The 26496-nt window shown below is 38.9% G+C and overlaps 1 pseudogene across 1 annotated transcript in view; it reads right to left on the bottom strand.

Moving 5' to 3' along the window:
* The window catches only part of LOC309653905 (cyclin-Y-like protein 1), a 41926-nt pseudogene that overhangs the window by 4503 nt on the left and 10927 nt on the right, over positions 1–26496 (bottom strand). The window contains exons 3-9 of the transcript in view: positions 26080–26114; positions 19936–20036; positions 16350–16385; positions 14096–14147; positions 13004–13123; positions 9019–9185; positions 5574–5736 (exon numbers count right to left, since the gene is read on the bottom strand). The product of the transcript in view is annotated as a cyclin-Y-like protein 1 (transcript). The remainder of the gene's footprint in view (positions 1–5573; positions 5737–9018; positions 9186–13003; positions 13124–14095; positions 14148–16349; positions 16386–19935; positions 20037–26079; positions 26115–26496) is intronic.

The raw sequence follows: 26496 nt of genomic DNA, 5'->3' as shown, positions 1-26496 counted from the left end.
TTATAGAATGGGAAAACTAAGAAATGAAATTTGACCTGTTGTAAAACTAGGATTTAGTGCTGTTGAATTTCAAGAATGGGCATACAGGGTACATTAGGAGTAAATGTGAAAGCATAGGGTCATGATGGAATCTGATACAGGGTGGAAAAAATTTCTCTTAACCAGAAACACTGGGCCCTAAGAAGTTGTCTTAGGGTCAACCACATGAATTTAACATACAAAAATGGCAATTTAATTTGGTTCAAACATACATTTCAAACTTTTGTCTTTTCCTTGTAAAGAATAAAGTTCAGTTCACGGTATACCAGAGTTAAAATTGCACAGATGTCAGTATTCCAATAGAGAAAAATAATTTTTCTTAAAAAGCGAAAAAATAAAATTTGAGTTCAGGTAGTCAGATATTCTTTTATAGTCTTACTACTTTAGGGAACAAACCCTTCCTCGGTATAAAAATCTGGAAAAAAATGCCATAGTTGCCACCCTATTAATAACTAGTTTCCATGCCCCATATTTGTTGGAGAACCTACTTTGTGATGTTTAAATTTTTACCTTAAGTTGCCTCAATTTCCCATTTATTAAAATGGCTGTATTGCCTCTAGAATTAAAGCTGAAGGGGAAAAGCAATTTTTAGCGATTCTCCTTATTCTACCAACTTGTTCTTGAAGCTACAGTCATGCCCAATGTTCCTACCCCCAATTTTTTTTTTTTCAAACCTTCGACCACTCGAGATATGTCAGCATTTCTGCTTAGTAACTGGCATATTACTACGCGGTGCAAACTATTGATATAAACAGTGACTTGTGATCGATTTTTTTTCCCTTCTGTACTAAATCAGATCATTTCTCCTCATCAGCAACTTAACAAGAACAAAGTTAAAGATGTGACCTTAGGAATGTAACTAAGGTGGAGGAAATACTACGGCAATACTATCAGGACTGATGGAATATTGCTCAAGTGCAGTGGCTAGGGTCTAAAAGAAACTTTAGAGATCTGGTATATTTCCAACTGAATGTTAAGTGAAATAGCATGTTAAAGTCAAATTACGTGGCTTGTTTAAAAGTCACCCTCTTAACAGCAACCACAATTCTACTGCTTCCTGTTCTTCCATTTTCTTTCCTGTTCAATTGCTTGAAACCCTCAAACAACAAGTTCTGATTCTACAGTATTCCTGTAATTCCTTTCTCTGTGGATTTACCTACTTTTATCTTTCAATGTGCATTTCCATCTTGGCACCATAACAAACAATTCAAAAATGCCATCTAATGCATTATGCCACTGAGCACTGTAGCCAGTGATTTTAAGTGGACTAGATTATCTTCAGGTTGAAAAGAGCGTAAGCTGAAGAAATAAATGTCTACATCTTAACTAAAGGCAGGGGTCAAAACAACTTATGAATGGTTAGTTGGAAAATGCTTTAAGGCCCGACTATCAGAGCTGACTGAAAACATTTGAGTTAGGCAGAGTTGTAATGTTATGTGAATAGTGAGAAGTGTTACAAACACAGTAGCCATATATTTTAATTAAAACAGAGTTTATTAGCTTTTCTTTTAATATAAACATGAGGAAGAAAAACCACATAAGTTGTAGCATTCTTTTCAAAATAAAACTGCAATCAGTACTTGAATTTCCAAGCTCCAAACTCCATAAACAATATTTTTTGAGGTGGTAGATTGTAGTATTTTATATACCATAATTTATCATTTATGTCTCTGTCCCTTAAAAATGATGGAACCTGCAGCACTCAGTATAATGTGAAGCCTTGCTATAAAGAGAGAAAGTACTTCTGGCCCAGAAATGCTTTGTTTACAGGCAAAATTCCTAGGATTACATTTGAGAAGGTAGGAGGAGAAAGATTTCACATAGTTGAGAACACTTTTTTTTTTTTTTTTTTTAATATTTCAAGTTTAGGTGACATCGTTACCAATCTCCAAAAAGACTGATTACTGGACCTCCCTGCCTTTTAAAGCCTGAGGTAAGGGTTCCTAAGGTTTATATGTTTCCTCTTACATAGAACTTGAAGTGAGACACCTACAGCCAGGTTAACACACAGGATAGAAAAGCTGTTTCGTATCACTTACTCTCCTGTCACTACTACTAGGGTCCAGTTCTTTTCAATTTATTACATGTGAATTAACACTGTTGTTCATAATTCCTTTACCAAATCTAGAAAAAAGAAACTTAGGTGATCAAGCAGGTAAGCAGCCCAGCCTTGCAAAGGACTATTTTAAAAAGAGGAGGGGAGGTATCCCCTCAAGTCTTAGTGCAATTTTAAGCTTTGATACTTGTAGAAGTATAAATGCCACAAACTTACGAAACATCATTTGAAAGTTTAATCGAATTTCTTCTAAACTCATTTAGTTTTGTAAATTTTAAACGTTAAGCGTTTATTGTTTTATTTTTTAAAATTTATGTATTTATTTATTTATGGCTGTGTTGGGTCTTCGTTTCTGTGCGAGGGCTTTCTCTAGTTGTGGCAAGTGGGGGCCACTCTTCATCGCGGTGCGCGGGCCTCTCATTATCGCGGCCTCTCTTGTTGCGGAGCACAGGCTCCAGACGCGCAGGCTCAGTAATTGTGGCTCACGGGCCTTCCCAAGCCAGGGCTCCAACCTGTGTCCCCAACAAGAGAGCCTGCGACAGTGAGAGGCCCGCGCACCGCGATGAAGAGTGGCCCCCGCTTGCCACAACTAGAGAAAGCCCTCACACAGAAACGACCCAACACGCCATTAAATAAATTAATTCATTTAAAAAAATAAAAAATAAAAAAATAAAAGCTTAATGTTTAAAATGTACAAAAGTAAATGAGTTTAGAAGAAATTCGATTAAAGTTTCAAGTGATGTTTTGCCAGTCTAGCATTTATACTTCTGCGACACTGTTCTGGAGTATCCAAGCACACTATATTAAAGCTTAAAATTGTTCTAAGACTTTTGGGACACCTTCTATTTCATCACCGGCTTGTTAATTACTGGACCACCATGTTGGCTGGAATTATGAAAATATCCTTTAACACAAGTACATAACAAAGAGGAAAATCATCACAAAATCAGAAGCACCATTATAGTTAACAAGAAATGCAGCACGGACCCAATAGAAGGAAATAACCTACTTTCTCTGTTTATGATCGCAAACATGCTAATATGCTAATAAGTACTGCCTGCAAAGAATTTGGATGACATGTGTTATTCAGCAGCTTTTTGGTTTAAATTGATTGCCAATAATGACTAGCAGCTTCAATGATATAGTAGGGAGGAAGAACCCTGCAAAACCTAACGATGCTACAACAGTCTGTTCCGAAGTTTGGCTTTATGAGTTGTTAGGAGTCCCATGGTTTTTTTTTTTGTTTTTTTTTTCTTTTTTGTTTTTTTTTTTCTTTTTTTTTCTTTTTTGTTTTTTTTTTTATTTTTTTGTTTTTTTTTCTTTTTTTGTTTTTTTACTTTTTTTTTTTTTTGGAGTCCCATTTTTTGATGGTAATACTGCACTGATTCTAAAGGAATATGCAGCAGTATGGGACAGTGAGGTAAGAAAAACATAGAAGTTATATAGCTAGTGTCTTTAAAGTCTAAAAATTTAAACTATTAATTAAAAAACGTCACATAGCTCACAGCTATCAGATATCTGTGCGTGGATTGGGAGCAGATATCTGTGCGTGGATTGGGAGCTTTTAGCTTTGGAGTGGTTTTTGTAACTCTGTTTACAATAAAAAGGACAGAAGAGCGTGTTACATTGACGAGGTCCCGTTCTTTCCTATGAGCATAATCTTCGCTTGTCCATGAGTCTCTTGAATTCAATGTCTTTCTTTAAGGTGAAAATACTAACTTTGCTGGTTTCTGAGCAGGAGAGGTGATATTTCTCCAGTCTTTGTTTCGAGGGGTTTATGATGTTACAACCCCTCACTTCTCCCTTAAGAGAGGATGGCATTGGAGCGCCGAATACCAATGAAATGATCAGCGCTGAAAGACCTTCTCATAGCAGCTCTACACACGTCTTTGTATTTGTCGTCACACAATCTGGAAATGGCCTAGGAAAGTCAATCAGGTAGAACATAGGTATAATTAGGGGGGAAAAAAAATGTTCGGACCTTAAAAAAACAAAAAAAGCATCATTGATAAGCCACACATCTCCATTCGTTTAGATAGTTCATAGTTACTGCTACTTTGGATAGCTGATATCTACACTAACTGACAGTTCCCTAAGGTAATAACCTTTAAGGGCTATGATTAGATTGCTGGGGCAAGGGGTAACTTGCCCTAATAACTTAGAGTTACTTAAAAATTGGCTTCCTAATGATAGGCTCCTAATAGCAATATCATCTGTTACCTACACACGTGATCCTTAAACGTAATGGACATACACTTGGGCAAAATCAGTGTTTACTCAGCTATTCAACTTCTCTTCAGTTTTCATTAGTTATTACATACTCTAAGAAAATTTTAATCAGGTAGGTATGTGCTGAAGGTAGGAGAGGTCTAATGACAAGCGCTGAAAGGTGCTATTTCACTTGCACATAAATTATGGTAGAAAAACATCTTATTCTAAAGTACCACCAAGGTACCACAGAAAGTATCAATTTTAAATGTGTTCATTTCAGTTGTGAATTTTGCTGTATACCCACCAAAAATCATAAGCCATAAGTATTACGTTGTTCCATGTACGTTACCATTTATATTAAAAACTCATGTACTTTCTACATCCAGTATCTGAATCCACATTATACCTTCCAAGTATAGGTCTCTCAGGTTAACCACGGACGCTTTGTCTAATAAACTCATGGGACTGAACTGTGATACACATATACACACACACACACACACACACACACACACACACACACACACACGAACTGCAAGCTGAGTAAAAAACAGTTAAGAGGGAATTCCCTGCTGGCGCAGTGGTTAAGAATCCGCCTGCCAATGCAGGGGACACGGGTTTGAGCCCTGGTCCGGGAAGATCCCACATGCCGAGGAGCAACTAAGCCCGTGCGCCACAACTACTGACCCTGCGCTCTAGAGCCCGTGCTCTGCAACAAGGGCAGCCACTGCAATGAGAAGCCTGCGCACCGCAATGAAGAGCAGCCCCCGCCCGCCGCAGCTAGAGAAAGCCCGCGTGCAGCAGCGAAGACCCAATGCAGCCATAAATAAATAAATACATTTATTTATTTATTAAAAATATCAAGACAGTAGAAATAGTCCAAAACATCAATTATTAAAAAAAAAAAGACAGTTAAGAGTGGTAAGTAGATTATGTAGGTACATCTGATTAGGGATACAATTTTAAGAAATTATTCATGTATGGTTATATGTAAGTGTAGAGGTTCAAATGGAAAACCATTAAGAACAGATTAAATATGATTGAAAGTATTCTGAATTATGGTTACAGAAGAGACAATTTTTTTTTTATAATGTGGGATCCCTGTATAAACCATAAAAGACACAGGATATATGATGCCAACGGGTCAATAAGCTCTTCAAACTGTTAACAGCTTTCCATTTTCCTAATCACTGCTTAATATAATTTAGCTACAGGTGTGGCTTCGGTGGCTGACAGAAAACCCCAGTTAGTGATTTCACAGCCTTACCTCTAAGTTCTGTGCTCTTTCTTTGCTAAGAGGAGTGAATAGAACATTCAGGTTGTTGTCATCTGCTAAGGAGCGAAGGTCAAAGTAGTATTTGGCATACACACTGAAAGGAACATTAATATTAAACTGAAGTAGCTCCACGAAGTGCCTTTCCATCTCATTCCTGGGGGAGGAGGAGAAGACAAAACCAACACAGGACAATTTTAGTCAACTGGGCTATCTTCAAAAATACCATTCTGAGCTACTAGGATGGCTCTAAATACTGTTTTGAAACCAATAATGGCTACCCAGCTGGATTAATACCCTAATGTTCAAACAAGGTACAGCTATTTGTGGTCCTTTCTGCGTCCCAGCACTTTGAGTCTGGGACAAGGGGGAAGAGGTCATGGCCCTCTTATGCACTCATGCTGCTGACTCAGGGGCTCATTCTTCAGAGTTCCATTAGTGCAGCTGTACGATTCATGCTCCACACTCACTCACGAGGCCCCGCTCTAGTGATCAGTTGAAAGGAATGATGTATGCTGTTTATTAGCTCTGAAGAACTTGCAGACATTTTCACCGGGCTGGTGACAGGAAGGGGCTTACTGAAGTAGAGACGAGCCAACAAAAGGAGTGGGCACATCACCACGGCAACAAATGGATCCATCGAGAGCCACTGCTATTATCTCTGAGGGGGGAAAACTCTTGAGGCAACAAGGATTCATCTCAAGTAAATAAATAAATAAGCTACATTCGATGGGAAAGGGAATCCCCCCCACCCCCACCCCCACCCCGTGCATGGGGCTGTGTCAAAGGGCATAATGCAAGTTTCTGTTCACCTTAAAACCTTACTAGGGTGAGTTGTCGTCACCATGACAGGACAGGATGCACTTTTTAAGCTTAGGAAGGCAGTAAGATTATGTCTCAGCTAGGCTAAACCCACTTTACGATACGACCTCTGATAGAGCAGTTGTTGCCCCCGGTGTTAGGAGAGCAGCCCAGAATGTTCAGACCTACCGCCCCTTGCCAGGACAGACTGCACACTCCCACAGAGGGCGAATTCAATGAAGTGGGAAAGTAGAGTGCTGGGAGCAGGCTTCTGCTATATGACCATATCCAGCCATTTGCTTGCCAAATGTTTAAGTAAATAAATATAAAGTTAGAGTAAATCTTACCACTTTTCACAGCAATCACTTTAGAGAGTTGATTAGATAAAAATGATAAATACCCAAACAAACATGCAAGTGGCTTATTTTACCATACATTTGGTTTCTTGGTTTTCAAGTGTTAATATTTTATCCATTGGATAAATCAACAAATGCTCCATGTTCTCCTGTATGGAGAGCAGAGTATGAGCAGAAATGAGGTTTCTCATTTGTTGAACTTTAAACCTAACTGAACCTACTTCCAAAATTAATTTCCTGTTCATACGGCCAGAAGTCTATAGAAATGTAAATCAGATAATGTTTTGATAATCAGCTAATCAGGACTTAATTTACTACAGGAATAAATGCACTTCACTATCCCTTTTATATTTTCTCCACTAATACATTTTAATTGTGTGGAAATACAGTACTTCATAGGATTAACATGTCTATTAATAGAGCTTTAATCACTGAAGAAAAGCATTATGCCTACAGAATATGCATCTTCTGTGTTTTTTGCTGTTTGTAAATGGCTAGGTGGCTGAAGAGCCTACCACTTACAGGCGCAGCAAACTGTCTGAACAGCAGCTGCTCAGTTTAACTTACTCTTTTGAAGGGAAATATATATTTAACAAGACACAGAGATGTTAGAAAGTTTTAAGGAAAAGCTGATAGACAGCAATTTTTCAATTCAGACTCAAAATGAGACCATTACAAATAGTAGTCAACAGCAGAGGGATGAAACAAATGTGTATTAAACACTTTGTTGTAATGCTTTCCAACTCCCAAAGATCATAAACAAAAGCAGCCTATTATAAACATAATTACTGGTGATTCTCCGTTCTACACAGAAAAGCGTTGTTTAGAATTAGTTTCTTCATAGCTGGACAGTGCCGCTAATGCTCCTGGGCTCAATGTCTATGAACACCCACACGTTTCCCTGCATGTTCTCGGATGTTGTACCTGGAACCAGAGCCCCAGTCAGCTCAGTTGCAGATTCTGAGAAAATTTCAGCTGCCATCATGGCAGGGATGGTGTTCACGATTACAAATTTTCCTTCCTTCAAGGGACCAGTTTCAAGACTGATGATAGTGTTGGTCAACGTCACTTTAGTTTCTGCAACTTCCAAAAGTACTTCTATTCATTTCAAATTCATTATCTGCTGTTCCACTGTTTGCTAAGATTGCTACCAGCAATATCACCACGACCACTTGGTTTACATGATCACCAAAGTGGGCATTTTCACCAAAAGCCACTTTGACAGCTACTGACAGTCACTGGTCCCTTCTCTTAGTCACAGCTTTCCTCGCTTCAGCTGTAAATATGCACTTTGGTAATTGTGAATTATCTAGGGTAAGGGGCAAAGGTAACAAAAACAAACTCTTGCCCCTGCCTGCCATCTTGATCGGCCTCTGCTGTCCAATATAATCAAGAGGTGTCCTTTCACATTTTCCTGAATGCCACCCACAAAGACAGGTTCACTGTCAAGCGGGCACTTCGAGAGTCTGCTGGAATTACCTCTCTGGCTCATCCTGCTTCCCACCCTTGGGGCCCTTCACCAGAGCCAGACTGGAAGCCTGGCGTTTCATGCCAATGTGAGCGTGCCATCTGTGAGGAGAACCTGCCTAGTTAACTCAAGGCCCCACAAAGTGCCGCTGTGTTTGCTGAGTGCCCTGGGTGAGGCCCCAGGGATGCTTCCCGGACGACCTGAGAGGTAGGTGTTTCCTAACTCAGCAGACTTTAGGGGAGGAGACAGGAACACAGGGATCTGAAACCTTTATATGTGGCTACCTGTACCTCATAGTTTCTGTAACAACAGAACCTCAGATAAAAAGGAGAAATAGACCAGCAAAAGCAAATACACAATGTGTGACTCAGGTTGAAATTATAACCTGTCAGTAGTCTAGAGGCCCTAAGACCTTAACAGTGGCCACTTGCTTCAAAGACCAGGCATGTGCCCCTTAAAAATGGACTGGACCTGGTAGACAGCTTTAAGAAAGCTGTCAAGTTACTTACTGTACCATGTTGCTCTGGTAGTGAGCTTGTAAAATGTTTGGCAAAAACCACCAGAAAAATAATTTCAATTTCTCAAGCAGAATATTACAACAATAACACATCAAGACCTACCAATGAATGAGGGGAAATACAAATTGTTATACTACAGCTAGATAGAAAGAAGGCTGTAATTTTATGTCTATTTCAGCTCTCTGCACAAGGTAACCTTTCTTAAAATGTAACATTTCTTAAAAATGTAAACTTTATGAGAGCAAATGAGGTATTGGAAAATGGTTAGAAAGTTCACGGTAACCTTACAAACTCACATGTCCTCAACTGTAACGTCCTTGAGGATCTGGCAGTCGTCCACATTCCATACAGCCCGATCGTCCCAAAACTCGGAGGCAAGAAGAATGGCTCCCAAAACAATTCTTTTCCAGTTAGTGGGGCAAATGTCGATCTCAGCATAAGTTAAAAGCCTTTCTAAGTAAACCTGCAAAAGTAGAGCACTGATCTTTGATTTTCGTTCAGTTTAAGTGCTGTGATAAGAATTGTTAGGAATGACAGATTTCATCTCTTTTTGACACCCCTTTTATTCCTAGGTTCTACAAAGACTTTGCTCAGCCAAGCCAAGGCCAGAGGCCAGGTCACAGTTGTAAGTCAGATATTTCTGTGAGTCTGATATTTCTACTCTGCCCATGTGAATTTCCAACCCAATTTTGGTCACAGGAATGAAAGGACATCTCAGCAAAGGGCATTCTAAAGACACGCATTGTATTATTACCTTCCCACTTGTCAAGGGCAGCACATACAGCCCAGTGTCGACTTCAACTGTTCAGTAAATGCTTGAGTGCCTATCACGTGCAATGTTAACTACAAGACTGGTGGTGGTTGCATGGCGATTTTACATAACGCTTGAGTGTGTAAAATTCTGGTAAGACTGAGCACATCTTTACCTTCTCTTCAGAGTCACCAGTCCTTTTGTGGCATGAACTTGAAGATAAAAACTGGTGGTCAAGAGAGCCTCCCAGTGGCTGCTGCGTGGCACAGCAGGACAGGCAGTACAAAGGGGCTTTACAACTGTCAAGTATTCCCATATTTTAGTGCCTTTTGAAGGAACACACATGCATACAAAGGGTAGTCCTTTTCACAGCCCCAATTTTTCACATCTCCATTATCATTTCATTATTCATTTCTGTCTTACATAATCTGCAGCTTAGTCAATTCTTTTGGTTTTAAGGTGGGAAGACCTGCCTGTGTCTGTATCCCTGGGGCTCCTCTAAACCTGCCGGTTTGTGAGATGATTTCATGGTTTCTTTTACATGTATCAAATGTCTACCCTACAAAGAACTGGATGGAGTTAACAGCTGAGCAAAGATTAGAGAGGTAAGCTGTGATTTGTTGTTACCTCTGTAGAAGAGTGTATATGCCATTTGACAAAAAGAAAAATGTCCAGTTTGAAAGAGTCTGTTTACTCTCTGAAGGGTTATCAGATTGACAGCTCAGATTCGCCCATGCCCTCCAAACTCTACTGTGTTTTCAAACACGGGTATTGAGATTATATGTTCTTAGTGAAATTCGGCTCCCATTCCCCAAAGAACTCAGCACTCTCTAGTACCCTAAGAACGACTCTCCCCGCAAGGTTCAACTCTACTTTACGGGACTCATCAGAGGCACTGAAACGACACTGGCAATCTCTCAACTTCCTCTCACCTTTGTACTGGCAAACTTGGTACACGTGCCGATATTCATTTATCCCACTTGCCCTCCTGTCTCGGAGGAAGCGAGATTTCTTTCTTTTCACTGAAGCTAACTCTCCTATGAATGAAGTTGATCCCACCTCACTTCTGCAGAGCACTCTGCCCACAGTTAGTCTCCTTTTGAACAACTTCTCCCTCTCTGTCAGAGGCTTCCTCCAGTGTGAATGCTTCCATGTCCCCAGCCTGTCCCCTACTGCCCCTAGACGGCGTCCTCAGGGCTGAGGCCAGCTCCTCATCTCCCATCCTCTCCTTAACCCACTTCAGTCAGCCTCCTGCTGCTACCACTCTACAGAGACTACTCTTGCCGTGGTCACCGGTGCCTTCGCACAAACAACCCAGAGCTCTTCGTCCCAGAGCTCCACTCCCCAGGCCTTCCCTCATAAATGAAAGAGCACTGCCACACGCCCAGTCGCTGAGACCAAAAACCTGCACTTGAGTGTATCCTGCTCCAATCTGTTAGAACTTCTTGTTATCTCTACCTTCACTGGTACCCTGACCGCTTTTCTGTCTGTCACTTCTGACTTGTATCGCTGCCACTGCCTAACTTCTCTGCCTCCCAACAGACTACAGTCTGTTCTCCCCAAAGCAGCCAGGAGAGCCTCTTCAATTAAGAGTACTTTATGCGCCTGCTCCAGATCTGCCAGAGGTTTCCCATCAAACAAATACCTTCTTCCCGTGGCCTGCAAGTTACGAGGCCCTGTGCGGTACGGCCTTGTCCTTCCGTGACCTCATCACCTATGCCCTTTCCCTCATTCCCCGCTCGGATCACAATGGCCACCTTGCTTTTCCTTGAACACACAGAACAAGTTCCTGTCTCAGAGCCTTGCACTTGTCCCCTCTGCCCGTAATGCCAGCGTACCTGATCTTCCTCAGTTCAGCCAGGTCCTGGGTTCAAACATTACCTCTTTAAAGAGGCTCTTCCTGAGCTTTCTAGTAAGCCCCTCTAATCACTTTATCCCTTTACCTTGCTTTCTCTTCATGGTTTTTACCACCACTTGAAATAGTCATCTTTTAAAAAACACTCATTAAAAAAAAACACTTATACTTTGCTATACACCTGAAACTAACACAACACTGTAAATCAACTGTACTCCGATAAAAAAAAAAAAAAAAAAAAAATTTACGTCTTCCACACTTGCTCCATAAAGGCAAGAACTTTATTTATCCAACTTGTTCTCTCCTCCACCCCCCACATGTAGAAAAGTGACACAGAGTAGGTATTCAGTGACATGGTATTTATGACATGAGCAACTTCTTGGTAGCATTTAGCGTTTGGACCATACTCTCCTTCTTGAACCTCTCCTGGTGTCTCTTAGGGTTCTCTGCTGGGTTTCCTACCACTGTAGCCACTCCTCTGGGGATCTGTCCCTTAAGTGCTGACAGTCCCTAGTAGGATCTATCTTCTACCCACTTTTTATTTTACATACTTTCTCTGCATTTGAACAGCTACACTTAATTCCCTCCCTCTAGCTCAGATTCATGCTCCAATCCCATATATTCAAATGATTACTAGACACTGCCATTCTGCTGTCTCGCAGGTACATCAAGCTTAACTTGGCTACAAAGAAATGCCCCTCTTCCAACCCAAATACTCTCCTTCCTGCATTTCCTAGCTCTCCATATGCAAGCACCATTCCTGCCTCTCTCAAGCATGTGCTAAGCACTCCAAGTGGCCCGTAGCGCCAAGAAAAGGCCTGTGTCTGATCCAGTACCCACTGAGGGGTCTCTTTTCAAAAGGACAAGCCTCCTGTCCTAAATTCTGCCTTGATAGGAGCAGGCAGTGAGTGGCCTAAGTATTCCTTCCCTGCAGACCACGCAGCTGACTTTCCCCCCTACAGGTTTGCTATAGGGAGGAGTAAAACAATCCCAACTACCTCTCACTTGAATATGATTTATTATTCAAATGATAAAATCTTACCATAGGAATTAGGAATGGATGACAAAAAGGTCCTTACACAGCTGTAGCTTAGCAGGCTAACTAGAGTAAAGCCTTCTGAAGTCCTACTGGCACCCTAGTCCTGGGCAACTTCACATGCAGGCAATAAGAGGACAGCAGGGATGGTTAACACCATTATCCATTATCCAAGGAACAGAGAACTGAGGGCAGTAGTTCTCAGTCAGGACACACATCAGAACTGCCTAGGCAGTGCAGTCTGGGACTCAGCTTCAAACTCCCCGGAACCTGTTTCTGCCTGTGGACCAGAGCGCTCAGTGATTGCCCCGCCCCACCACCACCACACGCGTCGTCTGTGTGTGCGTGTGTGCACTGTGCGTGCGTGTGTCCCCTCAGGTGTGGAAGGAGAAACCAGAAATCTCTCCTGCTGCCTTTAATAGCAATTGTTTTGTCATGAGAAAAACAATGGCAACGTTTTAAATCATAATGATGATTAAAGCTCAAATGTGTATACTTTACTTTCTTTTGATAGGTTTCTCTGAATAAAGTTCTAATGATCGTTTCAGGAACCTACTTTCATTTGGGAAAAACAGGACCATACCATGTGTACAAGACAGAAATTTCTACAGATGCTTTATGAAAGAAAAAGTATCTTACCAAAGTTACTACTGCACCTTCAGCAGTTAGCTGTGCGGCACTAGAAAGAGTATGAACAAATCTGTAAATGAATTTGTGTTCAGGATCATGCTCGAAGTATTCCTCTGGAATCTTTTCTCGCTGAAAGGAGAAAAAATGCAATTTAAGTATCCATGGAAGAAAAATACTTAAAAGTACCCTTAAGATAGCAGTCTTCACACTTGGGCCCACGTGCCCCTTAAAATAATTCTGATTGGGTGACATGTCTTGTAGTCTTTTAAATATAAACAATGGGATCCTAAAATACCACAGTGATCCAGTACTCACCACCATTCATTAAAGAAAAATACAGGCACAACCGCAGAAAATTTATGTATTTCCACGTTCCTCCCCACAGAATTCTAACCAAATGTAAACTATTGGGTTGGCCAAAAAGTTCATTTGGTTTTAAGTAAAAATAAAAGACACAGTTTTCATTTTCACCAAGCATTTTATTGAACAATATATTCACTAACCAAACAAACTTTTTGGCCAACCCAATATTTTTAGGCTCAAAAGTCTTGCTGATCACCATATGTCATACTTTTCTGTAGTCAACTTTGAAAACACATTTCCAGTGTCCTGTAACCATAAGGCTCTAAGAATGTGCTGTCCTGTACAGCAGTCGCCAGCCACGTGTGGCCACAGAGCACCCGGAGAAGTGAATTTTAAAACTTTGTCATTTTAATTCGTTTAAAATTTAAACAGTTTTCTAATTTTCTTCTTAGAGGCCTTATCATATTAGGTTTATTTACAAATATTTATATTGTTTGATGCTATGGAACATCATCCTTTAAAAAGATACATTTTCTGTTACTTGGGTATGTTTACTTACCTGCTCACTATTCACACAAAGTGCAACTCGGTTCATATCCATCAACCCCTTATACAACACGCCTTCGGGAAAATGACTAGACACAACATGGCGTGGGGAAGAAGACTTAAAGGAAGATGAATTTGACTTCGAGCTGGAGGAAGTAATTTTCTTCTAGTAATTAATTTCAAAGCAAATCAGCATGAAATAAACACAACTGTATAAGAGAAAAATACCACTTCAATAAAACTGACACTTACTGTGAGTGGATGTAATCTCTCATCAAAAATATCCAAGGATCTATCTGCAACTCTATAAAATAAGAATGTGCATTTAAAAAATTAATTCAGGACTTACTATCTTAGTAAAATATCGGCTAGGAGTAGAGAGAGGGGTAGAGGAAGCTTAACCTTCAACGAAGCAAACAGTTTTATAAATTCTTCTCCTGGATTCCACCCTTAGAAAGGTTTCCTGACCTATTTTTACTCAGCACATCAAGTTCTGTGAAACCTTTTCTACAACAACCAGCCAGAGTTGCCTCTATAAGCACTGACCCTCCCTAACAGGCAATGCTAGTAAACCAATATATTTTCACCCCTCTAACCTCACACTGGAATATGCAAGAACATTTTATAAAGCAGTGGTGGTGGGCAATAAATTCTTCTCACTTCAATCAATGTGAATATGAGATTCATGGTTTTTTCCCGTTTTTTTCTCTTTAGTTCTTTATATTCTTATTGTGTATTTCTTCTTGTCTCTTTTAAATAGTTTGAGTTAAAAATGTAATTGTCTTTTTATTTTAAAAGAAACCAGGCTTTTTAATTTAAAATTTCACCACACTAATACACTGTGCTCATTTGAACAGCGGTTCTCTAAATGTGGTCTGCAGGCCTCTGGGATTCTCCCCTATCCCCTCCTTCAGGAGGCCCAAGAGGTCAAAACTGCTTTTATAAGAATACTAAGACACTACCTGCCCTTCACATTGTGTGACATTTGCTATGGATGTATAAAAGCAAAAGTGGGTAAAACTGCTGGTTTCTGAGCATGAATCAAGGCAGTGGTACCAAACTGAATTAGAAGTCATTCAATTATTCACTGCCACTTGCAGTTAAAAAATCTGCTTGAAGAACATCCTTGATAAAAGAGTAAAAATTAATAGTGTTCTCAAACCTTGGTCCTTCTTTTTAATATTCTGAATAAATGGAAAGTATGCATTAAGCACTTTTACATACTGAAATACGGCTGTGTTAAGGAAAAGCACTTGTGACTTGGCGGTAAGTCATTTTTTTCATAGAACACCATCTTTATTTGAAACACTTTTTTCATCGAACACCATCGTTATTTGAATGTACAACTGACACAGTCATTCTTTCAAAAATGAACAAAGTGAGCCTGTCACTTCAAGGAAAATAACTCTAAAGTTATTTGTTGCCAATGATAAAATTCAAGCCATCAAGCTAAAAATATCAGGAGTTTTGGAAAACTTCTACCTTCGATTGTGAACTTGACAACTTCTCAACACTTAAAAGACTTTTCTGGTAAGACTGGTGGTGATACTAACAAAAGTGAGTTTTTGACACTGTCTAAAGAAATGTGAACCAATACTTTCCAAATGACCAATGTATAATATTATAAAGTCAGGTACAGGTAAAAAGATCTACTCAGTATGCATGACAGATCAATGGGTATTAATTTAACATAGTATTTATTACAAGTTCATTGATATGATTTAGAATTCCATTTTAACTAATTTAAGAAACTAGCACATGCAGACTTTTGGTACAGTATCAAAGAATATACCAAATTATCTGAAGGCTTTAAAAATACACCTTTTTCCAACTATATATCTGCAAGCGGCTGGATCTTCTTCATATTGTTTCTTCAAAACAAATGACTGAAGACAGAATAGATATGAGAATCAGCTGTCTTCTATTGAGGAGATACTTTTCTCTCAATATTTTTTGTTGTGGAAAATAGTTATTTTTCATTAAAAAAAAATGACTTATGTTGAACACTGGGGTTCCCAATCAGGGGTGATTTCGTCCCCCAGGGGACTTCCGGCCATGGCTGGAGACAGTTTTGGTTGTCGTAATGTGGAGGGAAGAAGGTGCTACTGGCATCTAGTGAGTAGAGGCCAAGGGTGCTGCTATATATCCTATAACACACAGGACGACACCCCACAACAAAGCATTATCTAGCTCAAAATTTCAATAGTGCTAAGGCAAACCCTGTTTTAACATACGATGGATTTAATTTTTTAAATTCTCAATTTCAATTTCTAATACAGTAAATTATCAATATAACCCATATAAACAAATACTCTTTGGGATGCTCAGTAACCTAAGAATTAAGGGTCCTAAGAGAAAAATAAATGATTCACTTCTATATTGTAATAAAAGCACTCTAATAATAAAAGCTTATGCCAGTAACATCTATAGTTATTACCTAACACTAAACTTGATACCTTGTAAATTAATTAGCTGGAATAACAAGATAGGTTTTAAAAGAGCTCACCTGTTCTTGATGTGGTAATATATTGCTAAGGTCATACTGTGGAGGAAAAAAAATACATTGTAATCACTGATTTTTATCATATCAGGCCTGAAGACATTTTTAAAAAGGGGTTAGCAAGGAGGGAAGACCTTCCAGAGACCCAGTGGCCCCGAAATCCTCGAATTCAGAACAGTACCACATGGGTGCTTTCCCCCTTGTTTTAGGTTCTTCAGCTTTTAGCAAAATTAGGAGACCCAAAATGCTAGATATGCTGTTAGAAGGCATGTTTTGGTTGATTATTATAATATATTAATTATTACATACTTCCCCTGTCATTTGTCCTTCTACCCACAAAACCTTCTGTACAAGTTATATCTATCTATACACATGCTTAAATTTAAGCCATATAGTAGTTTGTGTGTGGGGGTGTGTGTGTGGGTGTGGTTTTTTTGTTAGCCCCTGCATTTCAGTTGATTTAGTTCGCTATCCACCTACCCATCCGTTTTCCATTATTTCCCTAAAAGTAAATAATAAAAGTGCTCTATACCAAAATGATTTCAAATCACTTTTACATAATTATTAGAAAATTTAATAGCAAAATTTTATAGCCACAAAACTGATGATAGGTCTAGGTATCCTGAAATAAGCAGTGCTAATAAGACAGCATAATACTACACAGTATCCTATTAATGACAGGTATTTCCAAATTATTTTAAATAAAGTATTAACGAACAGATAGATACAAGTCCTTAGGTAGTCTTTTTTAAGTTACTATATTCCTAAGTTATTCACAGATGTTGTATATTAGGCAACAAAGGGGTTCTCTGGTTAAGTTATATGCTCCCCTTTGTTCTCAGTGTCTAAAATGAAACTCAAAATAATTGAGGGAAGGCAAATCTGAATTTTAGAATAGGTCTATAGAATCTTAGCACTTGTATAAAGGCCTGTAACACCGTTAGCATCAAAGATGGATACTTCTATAGTGCTTCCAAGTTTCATCTTCAAATTGATTTTAAAATCACAGCATTAGAAGTTTTATGATGGAAAGGACCACTGAACCGTAGATGACATTTAATTAAACCACCCATTTTACAGATAAGGGAACCAAGGCTTAAAACTGACTTACCTAAGGTCCCACTAATTATCAGAAGCAGTTCTCTTTCTCCTGCCCTCTAACCAAATAGTGGCTCCCAAGCTCAGCTGCACACTGGGATCATCTGAGAAGCTTTAAAAACTGCCTGGCTTCTGCTTCAAGATGTTCTGATTTAACCGGCACTGGGTATGACTTGGGCATCAGGACTGTTTTTAAACATCCCCAGATGACTGCAGCGTGCAGCAAAGTTTAGGGATGAATGAGTTAGGGTTAAGATCGGAGAATCACTCGGGATGCTTTTGTCCATATAATCATGCTTCACATCATTCCCCATCTTGTCAACAGGTGTGTGTGCGTGGGTGAGAGAGAGACAGACAGACAGACAGACACACAGACACTGTGTCTTGGAGGCGGGGGCAGGCGGGTGGACTTTGTGCATCCAGAAACATATATCTTGAAAAGTTGCATAAGTGATTCTAATAAGGCTCACCTACCCCACTGAGAACAGCTACCCCACTGAAAACTAACCCCATGATAAACATTTTCAAAATCATTCCTAAAAGCCAATTGGCCCTATTAATTTTCTCAGTAAACCTTTATTTCACCAATAATGAATGTGATGAATGATCATTTCTAAAACTTCATGAGAGCAAATTAAAATTTACTGTACTTCCAAAAATTAGACTAGGTCGGGAAAAAAAAGGATGAAACCTTCTTGTCTGAGCAAGGTAAATCTTTTTTTTTTTTTTTAATTTTATTTAATTTTACTTAATTTGGGATGCATGGGGTCTTTGTTACTGCGCGCGGGCTTTCTCTAGTTGCCAAGAGCGGGGGCTGCTCTTTGTCGTGGTGCGCGGCCTTCTCACTGTGGTGGCTTCTCTTGTTGCACGGCACGGGCTCTAGGTGCGTGGGCTTCAGTAGTTGTGGCACACGGGCTCAGTAGTTGTGGCTCGCGGGCTCTACGGCACAGGCTCAGTAGTTGTGGCGCACGGGTTTAATTGCTCTGCGGCATGTGGGATCTTCCCGGACCAGGGCTCGAACCTGTGTCCCCTGCGTTGGCAGGCAGATTCTTAAACCACTACACCACCAGGGAAGTCCCTGAGCAAGGTTAACCTTCAAAGTACTTTTGAATTATATACTGGACATCAGACTCTTTTGAATTCAAAAGAAGCTGCGACTCTAGCCAAAGTAGAGTGGTTTTTGTACCCACAGATTCAGTGTCTTGGCTGAAGAGAAACATTCAGTGATTATGTGGTAAGTGCCCAAACTCAGGACTTTAGAGATGGGGCTCAGTTTTTGCTGAAACATGATTTGATTGCAACTATTATTGTAAGCAAGAGAGGAAAGTTACATTATTATGACTGTGAACTTGCTGTCTTTAATTAAAGTAGAAGTTACTGATAATTTAAATAGCTAAAAAAAAAAGCTGGCACATTAAAAACCAATTAAAAATACAATTAGCTTATAAAATTAAGACAACAAATAAAATTAAGGATAAGGACATTAATATTTTCAAATAGCATTTCCCAAACTGTGTTCTGGAAAATCAACATTCATATCCTAAGGAGATGTTAATGTTTCGTGGACAACCGCGAGGGAGGAGGCAAGAAGCTCTGCATCCCGTTTGGTTTTTTTCTCTTAAATAAGCTTGAAAGGTTCATCATTAGGGTGTTTTGAAAGTGCATCTCCAATTGTGGACTATGAGGTGCTCCCAGAAATTAAAGAATAGTTTCCATCATCATGACACTGTTCGTGTCTCCTTAAGTATAAGCCTGACCACAGCCATGTTTCCGAAACCTCACCTCTTTTATTGTTCTCTGCTGTGAGTGATACAGTGTGTTGGAGATATATTTATATATATAAACAAAACTTAAATGTGTCTATTAAGTTAAAACCTCAGTTGAACAAATTTCATCTACAAAGAAATTAAGCTTGAGTGTGTATTTCTTAAGACTGGTTTGATATATTCTCCCCCTCTTTGGGGGACAGGAAGGAGAAGTAAAATTTCATACAGAAAGAGTGCAGGAAAAAAAAAAAATGCACAGTGGGATAAATCTGACAAACTCCAATTAAATTTAAATGCAGCTTCGCTTTGGTGCCAGTAGGGGACAAGCTGTTCCTTCTTCTAAGAGCAGCTTCCAAAGTAGTGCACGTTGTTTGAGGACTACAACTCATACAGAAATAATTGTCTCTAGAAACAGCCAATCAAAAGCACCTCTCTTTCTCATTGTGTTCAACAATGGCTTAACAACAGAAACGCGTCAAATAAAGATTTATACTTTTTCTGGGATTTCTTATTTGCTAACTGGCTTTCCCTTCTATCATGTGCTCTAAGATTAAAATGGAAACTGAAAATTCATATTTAGGTCCTTGAAATCAATCTATAGTTGACACCAGTTTTTTAACCTGATCACTGAAAAGGACAATTCAAATGAATGAACTTATGTATGGCTAGGATGCTTTTGGCGATAAGGGGGTCTGTCACTCAGCCCTTGGCAACCTACTTGTACTCACCATTTTACTGTGGTTCTAAGATTAGGCTGGCTGACCGTGCTGTCATCTAGAAATATTGTTGAGCATGAGCTATACTTTTTAGTAAGCTGCCCTGGAGATACCTGAAGGGGAAGGGAAATAGAAGAAAATGTCACAGTAAGTTAAACCTATCAAGTGTGTTTTTTTCCTTGGTTAAAATGTCAAACGATAAAGCATTAAGATTTTTCTTACACTCCATGAACTGCCTGAGTGTGATATCATGTGCAGCTCTATGGGAAACCTCTATACTCTGACTTCCACAGACGAGCTTTGAGAAATGGGTTCTAAAATGCTGCCTTGATATAGTACCTATAATCAAACCTGGCAAGCACCTATTATAAATTACCTTTATAATAATGTAAAAAGTTTAGAATAAGATTTCAGGGTTTTTTCCTTAAGCAATGAAATGCAGCTGAGATTTCCTATTTCTATTCATTTACTACAATAAAACGTAATGCTTTATATAATACCGATGTAGGAGCATTTCACTGCAGTAAATGAACACCAATAATAAATGTTCAGGAGACAGTGTGACGAAACAAACGTTTTCCAATCAGAGGCTGGGCATGCCAGGGCTGCTCTATCACTAAAAAGCTGGGGGCCATAAGTCTCTCTGGGCCTCAATTTTCTTATCTGGAGGACAAAAAGGTACTGCTTAAAGATTCTCTCGCATCCAAAAAAAACGGATAAAACAACTCTGAGAATTTAACTTCTCACTTCATGTTTAAGTAAGACTGCCATGACATTACTCAAGTGAGAACCTCAGAGAATACTTGCCATTCATTTCAAAATTGTACTAATTCTGTTCTACGTGTTATTTGACACTCCTGCCTCACCCATGCTGCTCTCTGCCTGCAATGCCTTTTTCTTCCTCCTGTCCCAGCAAGCTTGACCCCATCTGCCTCTAGGATCCCTTTGCCAGCAGGCACACCACAAAACTTCTCACTTTCTGCACACTCACACATCTAATTTACCAACTGTTCCATGGTCTCAGCTGCTTGCATAGTACCACCCTCTTAAGTAAACAAGCTTCTCCAGGTTAGGAAGATTCTTCTCCTACCTCCAGCTACTGAGCACAGAATCTGGGACAAATTAGGATTCGACAAGTGTTTGAGAAATTATTTAAGATCAGTTACAACTGGAGGTAAATCTTACTAAAGGTACAAATTCGTGAGAATTTATCTACAGTGGTGTTGGATAGGTGACAAAGAACTTTTTGAGACCCTCTAGAGAATGAACTATCTTTAAAACACTTTAGAAGTATCCATTTATTTGTGAAGAGCCCATGAACACGGCAATAGTCAAATACTAAAATGGCCTAAACTATGTTAGGACAACTCTGTTCCTTAAAGTAAGGCCAATAACCAAATCCCAATCACTGAAAGCCACTGGAAGGAAGAGTAGCATTCTTTAATACCACAGAATACGAACAATTTTAAAGCTGGGCTTTGTTTTTGGTTTTTGTTTGTTTACTAATTCAGATGAGCCTTCCTTCCTCCTATTCATATAAAATAGTTTTCACCATGCTGTCACACTCTCCCATCAATGTCCTCCACAAATACATGAAAGGTGAGGCAGGGAGAAAATCTAGTTGATGCTTTTTAAAATACAGAGCATTTAAATAAAAATTGCCAGTATCCAATAATCAGAAATATCCAAATGGCATATATAAAACACCATTTTGCTTGTTTCAGATGCTTTATGCAAAGCCACTTATTCCTTATTAACAAAAAGTTCTAGATGTAACATATTTGAAACAGTATCACTATTTGGAAGACTAATTTCTCCTTCAAGCTAGAAATATTTTAAACTAAAACTCTGATATGGTCCTTAAGCTATTTGGTTAATGTGTAATTTTAGAATCTCAAAAAACAGATACAGCATGAAAAATGAAAATTCACTCATTCAAATACTTTGATTCTAAACGAAGCAGGTTATCTTTTAAGGTCACTACTATTAGGGTATAATATGACATACACTACACGTAATAAAAGTCAATGCTGACCAAAAATCTATATATATGAGGGGAATAAAAATAGTAAGGAAATGTACCAAAATATAGACTAGTTGGTAGAGCTTTGGGTGCTATTTATCCTGTTTTCCTCTATTAAAAACTTTTTTTTCTATTATGAATGTATATGGATTTGTCTTTGGAAATATTACTGCTAAAACATTTAAAATTTTTAATTAGATGTGCTCTAGAGTCCTATGGGGGCTCATTTAAGTTGTATCAGCAACTTACAGTCTACTGGCTCGATCCTACAAAAGAAACACTTCCACAGGCCTACTCCTGAAACTATTCAAACTTTCCAGCATCTAGTGTTCACTAAAGGATGGCAGAATTGAAGCCTCTGAGCAAAGCCTAGATATGTTAGCTGCCAGCAGATTACTTTCCTCTCATCTTGCTTGAAAATTTAAGATAACTGTCCTTTATGATTAAAGCTTTACCATTGCTGGCTCACAACCTCAATAAACTGCACTGACACACATAAGGGTATAAAATGCAAATACAAAAAAAAAAAAACAAGTAGCAAAAAACACTACTGACAGTTTAATGTTCACAGGTATTATTTCAATTGGTCACTGAAGAAGAGTATTTATCTTCATTCAGCACTAAGGACAAAATACATGGACTTTTACAATCTTTATAAGGGGAAAGGTTGCTTAGTAGACTGCAGGTTTAATGGTGAAGACTAGAAAATAATCATACCTAGGAGGCTAGTAAGTAACAACCCTCAAAGCTTATCATTAAAGGTCAAGTACCTGTTGAAATCCTGCCCCCACCCAATGACTCTTCCCATTGTGCCTACCGCCTCTGATTTTAACCCATTAAAAGAATAAAGCTGGAGAGAGCGAGAGTACGAAGTGCGGCAACCCGAGTCATGGCAGGACAGGCATTTAGAAAGTTTCTTCCCCTCTTTGACCGAGTATTAGTTGAAAGAAGTGCACCCGAAGTTGTAACCAAAGGAGGCATTATGCTTCCAGAAAAATCGCAAGGAAAAGTATTGCAAGCAATGGTAGTAGCTGTTGGATCAGGCTCTAAAGGAAAGGGTGGAGACATTCAACCAGTTAGGGTGAAAGTTGGAGATAAAGTTCTTCTCCCAGAATATGGAGGCACCAAAGTAGTTCTAGATGACAAGGATTATTTCTTATTTAGAGATGGTGACATTCTTGGAAAATATGTCGACTAAAATAAGTCACTATTGAAATGGCATCACGTGAAGCTGCCCGTTCCCCCAATGGCATCACGTGAAGCTGCCACTGAAGTTCTGAAATCTTTCATCCTGTAAATAATTTCCGTGTTTCTTTTATAATAAAGTAATGATATCCAAACTAATGATATTCATTGTCTCTGAAATTTCGTTTTCTCTGTATTGATTTAAACATTCCCAAATAAAAGTATATAAATGAAAAAAAAAAAAAAAAGAGAGAATAAAGCTGAAGTTCACTTTTTTCTTCCCCCTTTTCACAAGTTTTGGATACGTTTATTAAGAATCAATGACTTTCACTGAAAAGTCTGTAATACTCCATCTATGTTGCACATTAATGGACAATATGGTAGGGTGAGTGGTTTGAATAGAATTCATACTCAAGGCCTTAGTAGAAAAGTATAATATTCTAATTATAGGTATAATCAAAAATATTGTCTGAATTAATATCGTTAATTATATTGCATTAAACTTCAAACTCAGAACCTATATTCAAAGAATAAATCTAAGTTTGAGTAGACTGACCACAAATCTATTTCCTCTCCCCCTTCTTTCAGATATCATCTCATTAGAATTAAAGGCATTTTTTAAAAAAGCTATACATAAGACAGGATAAACAGCAGATGATTTTTAATGTTTGAAAGGTGAAAAGACTAGATAAAGGAGTGGTAACTGACATGGCAGAACAGAGGAAGCACAACCTTGGTACCTACAGAGAGTGACTAGGACAGGAACAAGAAAACCAGTTTGTCTTACAGAACCCAAGGCAGGCTCAGAGTTCAGAGGCGTGGTCCCCAAATCCTTGCAGTGAGGCCCATCAGTTAACGAGTTGTCCAAGTGATGCTTCCAATTAGATCTTAACAGACAGCCAAGGACCATCACGCGTTTGAGGGAAGCCCCCAACAAGTAAGAGATCAAAACAGGAAGAAGGAATGGGACTTCCCTGGTGGCGCAGTGGTTAAGAATCCGCCTGCCAATGCAGGGGACACGGGTTCGAGCCCTGGCCCAGAAAGATCCCACATACCACAGAGCAACTGAGCCCATGCGCCACAACTACTGAGCCTGCGCTCTAGAGCCCATGAGCCGCAACTACTGAAGCCCGCACGCCCTAGAGCCTGTGCTCTGCAACAAGAGAAGCCACTGCAATGAGAAGCCCACGCACCCAACAAAGAGTAGGCCCAGCTCACCGCAACCAGAGAAAGCCCACGTGCAGAAACCAAGACCCAATGCAGCCAAAAAATAAATAAATAAAATAAAATATAAGGACGCTTTAAAAAAAAAACAAAACAGGAAGAAGGAATTGATGGGAGTGATAAAAACTCAGGAGCAAATGAAAACTTGAAATTGCATCAGTGAAAAAAAGAATGACAGGATATAAGAGAACTCTATAAATTGAAAATAAGGTAGACAAAACAATATATTCAATAGAAGGATTAGAGCACAGTCAAGGAAATCTCCAGGAAGCAGGACAAAAAGACAAAATGCAAAGCAGGAGGGGAAAAAAGTTAGCGATCTGGTAAGTCTAAGACTTCCAACATCTGAATAATAGGAACCTGGAAGAAAAAAACAGAATATCAAAGAAACACACAAAAAAGGTCTATACCAAACCAAATTATGAAATTTCAAAATCCCAGGGAGAGGGAAGGTACTAAAAGGTTCCCGAGAAGGAAGGGATGGGGGAAAATGACTAAAATCGGTCATGTACAATGTACCATACAATGTCAACAGGTTTAAGAGCAACAGTGTAAATGAGAAGATGAGAGGGAAATGTCTTTAGAACGGCAACAATTAGTTTCAACTGAGAATTCTATACTTTATCAAATAGAAGGAGTTTCAGAGAGGCTAGATCTCTATAAACGTTCTGCCCATGTGCCCTTTTCCCAGGAAAATGTGCTCCAGTAAAACAAGGAAGTATAGCAAGACAAGAGGGAAACAGAATCTAGGACATAGGGGATCCAACATAAGAGAGCAGAGTTATGTGAGATCCCAGATGACTTCACACAGATATCCCAGGAAAAGAGGCATAGAGCAGGCCTAGGGGAACACTAGTCTATATGGGAGTAGGAAGACAAAAGATTGGGGCAAAGTGTCTCCAAGAAAAAAATGGAACAGATGTGGCTTAGTAGACGGAAAATAGTTTTCATAGGCATGTGACAAATGTTAAAACATTTGGGGAAAAAAATAGCTGTTAGAAAACAGGCAAGTGAATATAGTCAGGAAATTAATTCCACAGAAAAAATGAAGGATGTGAAAGCAGGGAGACCGGGCAGGGAGCTACTTACTGCATTTGGCTGTGTGAGATCACGTTGGCTAGGAAAAGGGGGATTGGGTTATCCTAGAGAAGTGCAGAAGTGCTCCAATTTCATTAATATTTAAGAAAAAGAATGAAGGGTGTACAAGGAGGAGGCACAGTCAGAGAACTCTATGGCTCAGCAATGCACAATATTTGCAGAGTCATAGTAATGTAAACATTGATTCTGATTTAATAAAAACTGATACATGTTGAGGGAACACAGGGAGGGAAATAACGTCATGGTGGAGCGAAGAAGCTCAGCTTTCACCTGCTATGACAAGAAGTCAATGGACAGTGCTAAAAATTAACTTACCTGTTATACTTTTATTACTTTGGTTAAAAAATAAGATCAAAAAAATAAGGCAAAAGAATTTAAGGCAGATCTTTATACTACAACCGTATTAGTGAAATTTAACGTAAATGTCAGAACCCTTAAAAAATGGGCACTACTAAGTCAAAGACTTTCCTGAATACATTTGATAATTAGGAAAATAGAGATTTAGAAAATCTACAAAAAAGAGGTCCATGCTAACAGTATTGGATCCATCATATTTTTTAGGAATCATGGCAGACATATTTTTAATTCAAACTATTAATTTCTTAACTTTTCAACTGTTTACTTACATGGTTGAAATGGTTGCTCCTCCTCTTTTCCCGCACTAAGAATAAAAAAAATTAACTGATGAATTCTGATACAAATGCCATAGAAAAATAAAGGTAGTCACTAATTATCTGATGGATTACCAATAACACAATGAGATAGAATTCCATTCTATTTTTTAAAATAATTTCCAACAAAATATATAATTTAAATCACCCAGCAAGATGAGTCCTATAAATAAAATCTAAAAACTTAGTTTCACTTTTTTGACCTAATAGATATTCTGTATTAGGCACAAATGAAAGACTCCCCATTTACAAAAGAAAAGGACAAAGCAAATTAGGCCAGGTGAGAAACTTAGCTAATAAAAAAATGTACCTGCTGCATAGCTGAACTACTAGCCAGGAGTATTTTCTAAGTCTTCATTTACACACAGCTTA

This window comes from Balaenoptera physalus (assembly GCF_965194825.1).
Source record: "Balaenoptera physalus genome assembly, contig: HAP1_SCAFFOLD_1433, whole genome shotgun sequence".
Classification (NCBI taxonomy): domain Eukaryota; kingdom Metazoa; phylum Chordata; class Mammalia; order Artiodactyla; family Balaenopteridae; genus Balaenoptera; species Balaenoptera physalus.
This window is presented reverse-complemented; position numbering and strand designations above follow the sequence as displayed.